We start from the raw sequence: 10,001 nt of genomic DNA, 5'->3' as shown, positions 1-10,001 counted from the left end.
TAGCATGTTTAGGATTCTCTATGTAGAGTATCATGTCATTTGCAAACAGTGACAGCTTTACTTCTTCTTTTCTGATTTGGATTCCTTTTATTTCTTTTTCTTCTCTGATTGCTATGGCTAAAACTTCCAAAACGATGTTGAATAATAGTGGTGAGAGTGGGCACCCTTGTCTTGTTCCAAATCTTAGTGGAAATGGTTTCAGTTTTTCACCATTGAGGACGATGTTGGCTGTGGGTTTGTCATATATGGCCTTTATTATGTTGAGGAAAGTTCCCTCTATGCCTACTTTCAGGAGGGTTTTTATCATAAATGGGCGTTGAATTTTGTCGAAAGCTTTCTCTGCATCTATTGAGATGATCATGTGGTTTTTCTCCTTTAATTTGTTAATACGGTGTATCACATTGATTAATTTGCATATATTGAAGAATCCTTGCATTCCTGGGATAAAGCCCACTTGATCATGGTGTATGATCCTTTTAATGTGCTGTGAGATTCTGTTTGCTAGTATTTTGTTGAGGATTTTTGCATCTATGTTCATCAGTGATATTGGCCTGCAGTTTTCTTTCTTTGTGACATCTTCATCTGGTTTTGGTATCAGGGTGATGATGGCCTCGTAGAATGAGTTTGGGAGTGTTCCTCCCTCTGCTATATTTTGGAAGAGTTTGAGAAGGATAGGTGTTAGCTCTTCTCTAAATGTTTGATAGAATTCGCCTGTGAAGCCATCTGGTCGTGGGCTTTTGTTTGTTGGAGGATTTTTTTTTTATTATTCTGACTTCCTTGCAGTTAGGAAATTAGAATTTCTTTTCTTTTTTTAAAATAATTAATTAATTAATTAATTTTGGGCTGTGTTGGGTCTTCGTTTCTGTGTGAGGGCTTTCTTTAGTTGTGGCAAGCGGGGGCCACTCTTTATTGCGGTGTGTGGGCCTCTCACTATCGTGGCCTCTCTTGTTGCGGAGCACAGGCTCCAGACGTGCAGGCTCAGTAGTTGTGGCTCACAGGCCTAGTTGTTCCACAGCATGTGGGATCTTCCCAGACCAGGGCTCAAACCCATGTCTCCCGCATTAGTAGGCAGATTCTCAACCACTGCACCACCAGGGAAGCCCTTGTTGGAAGATTTTAAATCACTGTTTCAATTTCAGTGCTTGTGATTGGTCTGTTCATATTTTCTATTTTTTCCTGGTTCAGTCTTGGCAGGTTGTGCATTTCTAAGAATTTGTCCGTTTCTTCCAGGTTGTCCATTTTATTGGCATAGAGTTGCTTGTAGTAATCTCTCATGATCTTTTGTATTTCTTCAGTGTCAGTTGTTACTTCTCCTTTTTCATTTCTCATTGTATTGAATGGATTCTTCGCCCTTTCTTTCTTGATGAGTCTGGCTAATGGTTTATCAATTTTGTTTATCTTCTCAAAGAGCCATCTTTTAGTTTAATGAAATTTGCTGTCGTTTCCTTCTTTTTCATTTATTTCTGATCTGATCTTTATGATTTCTTTCCTTCTGCTAACTTTGGGTTTTTTTTGTTCTTTCTCTAATTGCTTTAGGTGCAAGGTTAGGTTGTTTATTTGAGATGCTTCCTGTTTCTTAAGGTAGGATTTTATTGCTATAAACTTCCCTCTTAGAACTACTTTTGCTGCATCCCATAGGTTTTGGGTCATCGTGTCTCCATTGTCATTTGTTTCTAGGTATTTTTTGATTTCCTCTATAATTTCTTCATTTATCATGTTGTTATTCAGTAGTGTATTGTTTAGCCCCCATGTGTTTGTAGTTCTTACAGATCTTTTCCTGTAATTGATATCTAGTCTCATAGCATTGTGGTCAGAAAAGATACTTGATACAATTTCAATTTTCTTAAATTTTTAAAGTCTATTTTGTCTGATATAAGAATTGCTACTTCAGCTTTCTTTTGATTTCCATTTGCATGGAATATCTCTTTCCATCCCCCCACTTTCAGTCTGTATGTGTCCCTTGGTCTGAAGTGGGTCTCTTGTAGACAGCATGTATATGGGTTTTGTTTTTGTATCCATTCAGCCAGTCTGTGTCTTTTGGTGGGAGCATTTAAGCCATTTACATTTAAGGTAATTATCGATATGTATGTTCCTATTTCCATGTTCTTAATTGTTTTGGGTTTGTTATTGTAGATCTTTTCCTTCTCTTGTGTTTCTCGCCTAGAGAAGTTCCTGTAGCATTTGTTGTAAAGCTGGTTTGGTGGTTCTGAACTCTCTCAGCTTTTGCTTGTCTGTAAAGGTTTTAATTTCTCCATCAAATCTGAATGAGATCCTTGCTGAGTAGAGTAATCTTGTTTGTAGGTTTTTCTCCTTCATCACTTTAAATGTCCTGCCAGTCGCTTCTGGCTTGCAGAGTTTCTGCTGAAAGATCAGCTGTTAACCTTATGGGGATTCCCTTGTGTGTTATTTTTCCCTTGCTGCTTTTAATATGTTTTCTTTGTATTTAATTTTTGACCATTTGATTAATATGTGTCTTGGCGTGTTTCTCCTTGGATTTATCCTGTATGGGACTCTCTGTGCTTCCTGGACTTGATTAACTATTTCTTTTCCCACATTAGGGAAGTTTTCAACTATAATCTCTTCAAATATTTTCTCAGTCCCTTTCGTTTTCTCTTCTTCTTCTGCGACCCCTATAATTCGAATGTTGGTGCATTTAATGTTGTCCCAGAGGTCTCTGAGACTGTCCTCAGTTCTTTTCATTCTTTTTTCTTTATTCTGCTCTGCAGTAGTTATTTCCACTATTTTATCTACCAGGTCACTTATCCATTCTTCTGCCTCAGTTATTCTGCTATTGATTCCTTCTAGAGAATTTTCAAGTTCATTTATTGTGTTGTTCATCTTTGCTTGTTTCCTCTTTAGTTCTTTTAGGTCCTTTTTAAATATTTCTTGCATTTTCTCTATTCTATTTCCAAGATGTTGAATCATCTTTACTATCATTATTCTGAATTCTTTTTCAGGAAGACTGCCTATTTCCTCTTCGTTTGTTAGGTTTGGTGGGTTTTTACCTTGCTCCTTCATCTGCTGTGTGTTTTTTTGTCTTCTCATTTTGCTTATCTTACTGTGTTTGGGGTCTCCTTTTTTCAGGCTGCAGGTGTGTAGTTCCCGTTGTTTTTGGTGCCTGTCCCCAGTGGCTAAAGTTGGTTCAGTGGGTTGTGTAGGCTTCCTGGTGGAGGGGACTAGTGCCTGTGTTCTGGTGGATGAGGTTGGATCTTGTCTTTCTGGTGGGCAGGTCCATGTCTGGTGATGTGCTTTGGGGTGTCTGTGGCCTTATTATGATTTTAGGCAGCCTCTCTACTAATGGGTGGGGTTGTATTCCTGTCTTGCTAGTTGTTTTGCTAGCAACTGTATTCCTGTCTTGCTAGGGTGTCCAGCACTGTAGCTTGCTGGTCGTTGAGTGAAGCTGGGTCTTGGTGTTGAGATGGAGATCTCTGGGAGATTTTTCCTGTTTGATAGTACGTGGACCTGGGAAGTCTCTTGTGAAGCAGTGTCTTGAAGTTGGCTCTCCCACCTCAGAGGCACAGCACTGACTCCTGGCTGGAGCACCAAGAACTTTTCATCCACAAGGCTCAGAATAAAAGGGAGAAAAAGCAGAAAGAAAGAAAGAGGATGAAATAAAATAAAATAAAGTAAGATAAAATAAAATAAAGTTATTAAAATAAAAATAATTATTAAGAAAAAATTTTTTTAAAAAGTAAGAAAAACAAAACAAAAAAAACCAGACGGACAGATCCCTAGGACAAATGGTGAAAACAAAGCTATCCAGACAAAAATCTCACACAGAAGCATACATATACACACTCACAAAAAGAGGAAAAGGAAAAAATAATATATCTTGCTCTCAAAGTCTACCTCCTCAGTTTGGGATGATTCCTTGTCTATTCGGGTATTCCACAGATGCAGGGTACATCAAGTTGATTGTGGAGCTTTAATCCGCTGCTCCTGAGGCTGCTGGGAGAAATTTCCCTTTCTCTTTGTTTGCACAGCTTCTGGGGCTCAGCTTTGGATTTGGCCCCGCCTCTGCGTGTAGGTCGCCTTAGGGCGTTTGTTTTTCGCTCAGACAGGACGGGGTTAAAGGAGCAGGTGATTCGGGGGCTCTGGCTCACTCAGGCTCGGGGGAGGGTACGGGGCGAGCCTGCAGTGGCAGAGGCCGGTGTGAGGTTGCAGGAGCCTGAGGCGCGCCGTGCGTTCTCCTGGGGAAGTTGTCCCAGGATCATGGGACCCTGGCAGTGGTGGGCTGCACAGGCTCCTGGGAGGGGCGGTGTGGGTAGTGACCTGTGGGAGGGGCGGTGTGGATAGTGACCTGTGCCCGCACACTGGTTTCTTGGTGGCGGCAGCAGCAGCCTTAGCTTCTCATGCCCGCCTCTGGGGTCGGTGCTGTTAGCCGCAACTCTCGCCTGTCTCTGGAGCTCCTTTAAGCAGCGCTTTTAATCCCCTCTCCTCGCGCACCAGGAAACAAAGAGGCAAGAAAAAGTCTGTTGTCTCTTCGACAGCTCTAAACCTTTTCCTGAACTCCCTCCTGGCTGGCTGTGGCGCACTAGCCCGCTTAAGGCTGTGTTCAAGCAGCCAACCCCAGTCCTCTCCCTGGGATCCTACCTCTGAAGCCTGAGCCTCAGCTCCCAGCCCCCGCCCGCCCCGGCGGGTGAGCAGACAAGCCTCTTGGGCTGCTGAGTGACGGTCGGCACCGATCCTCTGTGCGGGAATCTCTCCGCTTTGCCCTCCACACCCCTGTTGCTGTGCTCTCCTCCGCGGCTCCGGCTCCGAAGCTTCCCCCCTCCGCCACCTGCAGTCTCCACCCGTGAAGGGGCTTCCTAGTGTGTGGAAACCTTTCCTCCTTCACAGCTCCCTCCCACTGGTGCAGGTCCTGTCCTTATTCTTTTGTCTGTTTTTTCTTTTGCCCTACCGAGGTATGTGGGGAGTTTCTTTTCTTTTGGGAGGTCTGAGGTCTTCTGCCAGCATTCAGTGGGTGTTCTATAGGAGCAGTTCCACGTGTAGATGTAGTTCTGATGTATCTATGGGGAGGAAGGTGATCTCCGCGTCTTACTCTTCCGCCATCTTCCTCAACTGTGCTAGTGTTGGAGGGTCTCCTGCAGAGGCAGGGGGTGGCTGTGGCTCACTGTGTGGTCAAGGACACTGGAAGCCGAAGTTCTGGGAAGTACTCCTTGGCATAAGCCTTCCCAGAGTCTATCATTAGCTCCACCAAAGAGCTTGTAGGCACCAGTGCGCTAGCTGATATTTTTGATGGAAGAACTACCTGTCCTCATCCAGCAAAGGTATTTGGTTACTCTGAAATGCAGAAAGGCAGGATAAATGTTTAATTCTTTCCCTTTTATTATCAATTTACTGAGTAATGATTTGGTACCCTTGCAAATTTTCATAATATCTAATGAATTTTGTTTTGTTTTGCCCCCCCCACCCCTTTTAAAGCATCCTTCTGAACTCATTATCAACTTGTATGTGTTCATGTGCATGACATGAGGTGCAGTCTTTATTCCTCTTGATGTTTAAGTTGTCCCATTTTGGTTAGTGGGAACCTCTTCGAGCATGTTCCTATGTCCCTTGGACATGACTGATCACTTTTTGATAACTTTTTTGCTTTCTGTCATTAACAAGATATCCCAGACCCATATCATACATTTCCTACCTCAGACATGGAATCAACCATTTCTTAAAGGAGTTCTGATTCCTTTTGTTGGTGGATAGGATGTAAAGACCAAATACAGGAATGACATTGCTTTTAGGCCTTTTTGATGAACAGAAATAAGACTATTTATTTTAGAATGAAAAAAATTTTACATAAAGATGATATATAATTTTACATAATCAATTCTACTTTCTATAGAAAGGCTGCTTCTGTACTTCTTGTCTTCTCTCATGCACTCATTGCACCCATGGCAAGGTCTTTCTCTTCTTTAGGAAGTTCAGTCACTACAACTTGTGTTGTCTTTAACAAGGAAGCCACACAGGCAATATTTATCAAACCTGTTCTTACAATCATAATTGGGTCAGTAATTCTTTTTACCACCATATCATGGAAGAGTTTTATGTGAGATTATTTTTATTTCATTATTATTTATTTGGCAGAATTCACTTGTGAAGCCATCTGGGCCTGGGGATTTTTTTGTGGGAAGGTTTGTCGAAAATGAATTTAATTTGTTCAATAGATATAGAGCTACCCAGATTTATTATTTCATCTGTGTCAGTTTTATTAACATGTATTTTTAAAGAGGTTTGTCCATTTCATTTAAATTGCTTAATTTATTGCATAAATTAGCTCATAGTGTTTGTTATTATTCTTTTAATATCCATAGGATTTGTAGTGATTTTACTTTCTGATGTTTATAATTTATGTTCTTTCTTTGTACTTACTGATCAGTCTAACTATGGGTTTATCAATTTTGTTGGCCTTTTCACAGAATCAGTTTTTGGCTTTGTTAACTTTTTCTATTGTTTATTTTATATATAATTTGATTTCTTTATTATTTTCTTCTTCTCCTTTCTTTGGGTGTTCTTTGCTCCTCTTTTTCTAATTTCCTAAAGCCATTTTATACCTTTATTTTTTGAAAAAATAAGCATTTAAAGCTGTAAATTTTCTTCTAGGAACAAATTTTTTTTTTTTTTTTTTTTTTTTTTATGCGTTACGCGGGCCTCTCACTGTTGTGGCCTCTCCCGTTGCGGAGGACAGGCTCCGGACGCGCAGGCTCAGCGGCCATGGCTCACGGGCCCAGCCGCTCCGCGGCATGTGGGATCCTCCCAGACCGGGGCACGAACCCGTGTCCCCTGCATCGGCAGGCGGACTCTCAACCACTGCGCCACCAGGGAAGCCCATAGGAACAAATTTTTATATGTTGTGTTTTCCTTGATATTTAGTTTGAAATCCCACAAAATTTGAAATGTATTTTCATTGTCAGTCATGTGTAATTAATTGTCCATATTTTCAAATATGATCATTACTTTGGAAATATTTTCTAATTTCCCTTGTGATTCCTTCATTAACACATAAGTTATTTAAGAGTGTGTTATCTAATTTTTAAATATTTTAGGTATTTCTGACATTTAAAAAAATATTGATTCCTAGATTATGTCCTTTATAGTCAGAGAACAAACTCTGTTTAGGATTTCACTGCTTTAAACATATTTAAAATTTATTAAGACTTGTTTTAGAGCCCAGAGTATACTGTTTTGGTCAGTTTTCCACGTTCCCTTGAAAAGAATGTGTCTTCTGCTCTTGTTGGGTGTAGTATTGTATAAATATATTTAGGTCAAGCAGGTTGATACTGTGGTTTAATTCTTCTGTGTTTTTATCGAGTTTGTCTAATTACTCTATCAGTTTTTGAGAGAGGGTGATAAAATCTCCAGTGGTGGCTTTGTTTATATTTCCATTTAATTTTGGCACTTATGTTTCATGATTTTGGAAGCTCTATTAGGTGCATATACATTTATGACTATGATGTATTCCTGATGATTGAGTGTTCAATTGTTATAAAATGTCTCTATCTCTGGTAATGGTCTTTGTCTTGAAGTCTATTTGAACAGATACTGATATGTCCCTTTAGCCTTCTTATGCTGCTATTTATACTATATATCTTTTTCCATCCAATTACTTTCATCCAGTCCATGTGTTTTTGTTCAAAGTTGTCTTTTGTAGGCAGCAGAGAGTTGCTTTTTAATCCATTCTACAAAATCTCTTTCTTATTTTGTAATCCTTTTTTTTTTGTCTTATTTTGTTGGTAGGACCTGAAGTACTATATTGAATAGCAGCAGTCGTAGCACTATTCCTTGTCTTGTTCTGGATCCTAAGGAAATATATCTAAATTTTCACCATTAACTGTAATGTTTGCATTAGTTATTTGTAGATAGCCTTTATAAAATTAATGAAGTTCTACTTCTAGTCTTCTTAGCTTTTCCAGCATGTATGTATTAAATTTATGGAATGCTTTTTAAAAATCTCCTTAAATTATTATTTTTGGTATTCTTTTCTTACTTGTATTTGGAATAATAAAATGAATTAGTTTAAAAAGATTTTTGGAATAATTTGTATAAGGAATAGATTACTTCTTACATGAAGTAAGAAACATATGTGGGAGCATACACATGTAAAATTATTTGCACGTGGGGCTTATTGGTTTTTTTTTGAGAAGGTCTTTGATTAATATTTCAACTTATTTAATGGGTATTAATTTATTCAAGATTTCTATTTGCATTTTAGCTTAAAATTAAATTATTAATTTCATCTAGTTTTATATTTATTGGCATATAGTTGTTTACAATATTTTTTAATCTCCATTGTATTTGCAGTTGTTTGTATCTATTTCTATTCTTTTTTCTAATTTTAAAAGGCCTAGAATATACTCCTCCAAGTGGGGAGGAGAGGTGATCCCCAGAGTGGGGAGCCTGTGGGCTGGACCACTTTCATTCATGTGGTCTTCTCACCCTCACCATATCCCATCTGGTGTTCCATTCCAGTGACTCTTCCCTGAGTATATAGATCCTTTTAAGGAGCTGTCTTCCTCAGTTGTAATTAGAAACTTTGACAAATGGGGACAAAGGGTAGGAAAAAGAGTGAAGAAATGAGGGAAGAGAATGCTCAGGATTGAGTCCAGCCTGCCTGTACTTGTAGCTTTTCACTCTAACTCTAGCTGAACTCCTGTGCTATCCTGATGCTATCTCCCCCATTCTGTTGGCTCTGGTTTGGAGATAGGCAATGACATTTTAGGGTAGTGTTGTGGAAATAAATGGGCACCATTAGAAAACCCTTTACCAGGCTTTTCCCTGTTATTGCTTCTCAGTCTTCTGTGCTTGGTTGCCGTCTTACCCTCAACCCCCTTCTCCCAGTTACACCAGGCCTTGACCTCTATCCCTAAGAGTTTTCCGTACTTTTGGTGCAAAGTTCTGAGATTCCTCAACCTCCATCTCACTTCTTTGGCCTCATCAGAGTTTGGTTTCTGGAGAGATAGCCAGAAGCTCTTGTTAATTTGCCATATTTTCTAGGACAACCAGTAGATTATTTGTAAAATAGAGAATCTGCTTAACATGTAACCATTTATTTTCTAATTTATTTTTCTTAATTGTGATAGTTATAAGTGCTGGTCATCAAAATATTTTTGCTTCTTCTCCTGGGCACAGAGTAGGATTGCAATTCCCTATCCCTTTGCTAAAATTCAGTGTGGCCATGTGATTTGTTTTAGACAATGAAAAGTGAGCATAAATCGCTGTTTTACTTCTGGGTGGAAGCCCTAAGAGTCAGTGCTTGATTTGCCATTCTTTCTTATACTCTGTGACATGCCCTAGTTCAAGAGTTGGCAACATTTTTCTGTCAAGGACCAGATAATTATTTTAGGCTTTGTGAGCCATATGGTCTTAGTTGCAGCTACTGAACTCTGTTGTAGTGTGAAAACAACCACAGACAATACATAGGTGAATGAACATAGCTGTATCCCAGTAACACTTTATTTATGGATATTGAAATAGAAATTTCATATAGTTTCACTTTTTATTTTTTAAATTAATTTAACATCTTTATTGGAGTATAATTGCTTTACAATGGTGTGTTACTTTCTGCCGTATAACAAAGTGAATCAGCTATACATATACATATATCCCCATATCTCCTCCCTCTTGCGTTTCCCTTCCACCCTCCCTATCCCACCCCTCTAGGTGGTCACAAAGCACTGAGCTGATCTCCCTGTGCTATGCGGCTGCTTCCCACTAGCTATCTATTTTACCTTTGGTAGTGTATATATGTCCATGCCACTCTCTCACTTCATCGCAGCTTACCCTTCCCCCTCCCCGTGTCCTCAAGTCATTCTCTACGTCGTCTTTATTCCTGTCCTGCCCCTAGGTTCTTCAGAACCATTTTTTTTATTTTTTAGATTCCTATATATGTGTTAGCATACGGTATTTGTTTTTCTCTTTCTGACTTACTTCACTCAGTATGACAGACTCTAGGTCCATCCATCTCACTACAAATAACTCAGTTTCGTTTCTTTTTATGGCTGAGTAAT

This window comes from Phocoena phocoena, chromosome 11, assembly GCF_963924675.1.
Source record: "Phocoena phocoena chromosome 11, mPhoPho1.1, whole genome shotgun sequence".
NCBI lineage: Eukaryota > Metazoa > Chordata > Mammalia > Artiodactyla > Phocoenidae > Phocoena > Phocoena phocoena.
Note: the sequence above shows the minus strand (reverse complement) of the source record.